This window comes from Corvus brachyrhynchos, unplaced genomic scaffold, assembly GCF_000691975.1.
Source record: "Corvus brachyrhynchos isolate BGI_N302 unplaced genomic scaffold, ASM69197v1 scaffold215, whole genome shotgun sequence".
In the NCBI taxonomy this organism is placed as follows: Eukaryota; Metazoa; Chordata; class Aves; order Passeriformes; family Corvidae; genus Corvus; species Corvus brachyrhynchos.
In genome coordinates this window covers 294,553-294,784 of record NW_008237887.1, presented here as the reverse complement: position 1 = coordinate 294,784, position 232 = coordinate 294,553, and positions in this window count along the sequence as shown.

The following is a 232-nucleotide window of genomic DNA, read 5'->3' as shown; positions in this document are numbered from 1 at the left end:
CCACAAAATGAGTGCACTGAAAACCGGAATGAAAGTGTGGGGGTTTATTCTGGATTTATTCTTGGAATACAGATCAGGGAGCTGGTGTTTGAGGGAGTTTTTGGTGTGGGGACAAAATGAGTGCACTGAAAACCGGAATGAAAGTGTGGGGGTTTATTCTGGATTTATTCTTGGAATACAGATCAGGGAGCTGGTGTTTGAGGGAGTTTTTGGTGTGGGGTTCAAAGGAAAA